We start from the raw sequence: 3,015 nt of genomic DNA on the forward strand, positions 1-3,015 counted from the left end.
AATACTTGGATGTGTCATTGATGACCCTTTTCTATAGTCATTCTGATAATATGAAAACGTGCTCTTTCAACTTCACATTAAACTGTAGTAAGGTGACGCTACTTTAATTTGCAACTTTTATCTTTTGATTTGTTAACACGCATCCAAAAGGGAAACCAGAAAAGAAAAATGTTTATTGTATATATAGTGAGAGTACTGGAAAATACGAACCTGAATAGGCATAGATGTATATTATCACTGCAATAGTTGCAGAATAGCAGGTGAAGAACACAACAATCACAAAAATGATAGAGTAAAACCCGAAGATGTTGTATTCAATAGATAAAAACCCAACATTAGGTATCTAAATGGAGATTTGTATTTGCATCATTCGTCTAATCTATAAGTAGGAATAGTCATTAAAGGCTCTTCTTTGCATGTTACTATCCCAAACTGCTCATCAATATTTATATCACAGGGCTGCATACCATTTGGAAGCTCCCACTCAAAGCAATGCACCAATTGTGCCACCACAAGGCGAATGACAGTAATCCCCAACTGCATTCCAGGACAGCTTCTTTTGCCTGAGCCAAATGGTAGAAGTTGGAAGTAGCGTCCACGAAAATCTATGCTGCTCCCATCAAATCTCTCAAGCAAGAAATTCTCAGGCTCAGGCCAAACATTTGGATCTCTCTGAATTGCGTAACAATTTATCATGATTCGAGATCCCTTTCGTATGTAGAAACCGTCGAATATACAATCTTCCATTGACTCATGAGGCAATAGTGGCACTACGGGATGCAGCCTCAAGCCCTCTTTTACAACCATGTCTAAGTACGCTAAATTCTCCAGGTCGGATTCTTCTACCACTTCTTCCAACTCCTTTTGGAGTTTCTTCATCACTTGAGGGTGCCTAAGAAGTTCTGTGAGTATCCATTCCACTGATGATGCTGAAGTGTCCATTGCAGCCATAAGCATGTCCTGTATAGAAAAGAGACACGGTAATTGATTATTTCTTCCGTTTCACACTATGTGTCTTAGTTTGACTAGATACGGAGTTTAAGAAAGTACATAAGACTTTTGAATCTTGTGGTATGAAGCTAAAGATATGTCTAATGTATCGAAATGTCCTTTAATTTAATCTTGCGGTCTTAAACGTTTCCATTTGGAATGTTGGAATTAAAGAGTTGTCAAATTAGAAAAAAAGGAATTCTTTTTGACACAAACTAAAATGGAAAGTAAAAACAACCAAATTGAAATGGTAGTAGTACAAACCATTATTCTCAAGGCTCATGGTATGTTGAGCTAATATTAGTAATGATAAAATGGGGTGAAATATATACCAAGAGGATAGCTTTTATATTTTGACGATCAAATTGAAATTCTGCTTCTCCTGATTGCATAATGTCCATCATAGTGTCCACAAAGTCCATAGTTTGTTTCTTGTCATGAGACTGAACATGTTCATCAATAATCTTCTCAAGAAACTCATCAAACACCTTCGAAAGATCCTTGAGTTTGCGGGTGAATCCCTGGAGATCAATAACACCGAGGAAGGAGAAAAAGTCTCCAAGATTTGGTGTTCCTGCTAAATGCACAACATCTTGAACTAGAGCTTTGAATCCCCTCTTGTCCAAGTCCTCATCCATGTACTTCTTTCCAAACACCATTAAGCAAGCAAGTTAGCATTCAAGGACGAAATCCTTGCACTAAGATCAACAGCTACGCCATCATGAGCTTCTTTTTTAAGTGACTTAATCAGAAGTTCAACTTCTTGCTTTCTCATGGATTGAAATGAACGGATCTTGTGGTTACTTAAAAGGTGCACGTTGCAAAGCTTGCGCATGTTACGCCAATACGCACCATACTGTGCAAATATCAAATTCTTCTGGCCATAATACAAATATTGAGATGCCTCATGATGAGGCCTACTAGCAAAGATATGATCATATGTCTTGAGAACCTTCTCGGCTGCATCAGCAGACGAGGCAACGATTGTAGGTACTAGTCCCATTCGGACATACATAATAGGACCATGTTTCTTGGCTAGTTTTTGTAAATCTTGGTGTGGATGTTTATCTAACAAATGAAGATGTCCTAAAATGGGAAGACCTTTTGGACCTGGAGCAAACCTTTTTCTCTTCTGGATGCTTAGCAGCTCATACAAAGCATATACAAATAGAGCAACCATTAGAGTTGGCCATATCAAAGCCATGGCTATAATAAATATGACTACTTGTTACCTTCTAAGATTTCTAATGAAAGATGATACAATGAATATATGTTGGTGAAAGAGGATGGAAATGCAGGAGAAGAGCAGAACAGTAATAGTATTTTATTGAACTGTTGTACTCCCTCCGTCCCATATTATTAGGCGACTTTCCATTTTGTACATCTCTTAAGAAATCATAACTTCTATCTCTCTTCAATAAATACATTCTAATTAATATTGTTATTTTCAAGAACATTTAATACTGAAGGTAAGATGGGAAAGACTTAATTAATTTTATCTTGATTTTGTAAATGAACAAGTAATTTAAGACATATATTTTTAGTAATACGGTCAAATAATATGGGACGGACAGAGTAGATCTTAACTTTCTCAACCAATCTTATCTCTCTTGTTTTCTTTTACTTCTGCTACAAAAATATTTGTCATTCATTTATAGTTTGTGGTTGAAGTATTTGACTCTACACTATCGTTTTCAAAGTAAAAAAAAAAAAAAAAAAGTTTAACCGCCCTTTTATTTTGAAGAATATGAAAGATGGATCCTTTCAGAAGGTAGATTGTTTAGTAAACTAGAAGGAAGTCAAAATAATTGATAATTATTTGATATAACCGAATTACGATTATACTGATTGAGAGTACAATTTCTTACACTATCAACACAATTTAATACGAAGTTCATCTTCACTATTACTCTATTTTTCTTAGGGAAAAGGGTCAAATTTACCTCTCTACTCTTCTGAAAAGGATCAAATTTACCCTCCGTTATATTTTCGGTTCAAAAATACCCTTAACGTTCACAAAGTAGA

At 35.6% G+C, this 3,015-nt stretch overlaps 1 pseudogene; it reads right to left on the minus strand.

The window, feature by feature from the left end:
• Window positions 1-305: 305 nt before the first annotated feature.
• LOC132060733 (cytochrome P450 71AU50-like) lies at window positions 306-2,376 on the minus strand (annotated as a pseudogene).
• Window positions 2,377-3,015: the final 639 nt, after the last annotated feature.

This window comes from Lycium ferocissimum, chromosome 6 (assembly GCF_029784015.1).
Source record: "Lycium ferocissimum isolate CSIRO_LF1 chromosome 6, AGI_CSIRO_Lferr_CH_V1, whole genome shotgun sequence".
Classification (NCBI taxonomy): Eukaryota; Viridiplantae; Streptophyta; class Magnoliopsida; order Solanales; family Solanaceae; genus Lycium; species Lycium ferocissimum.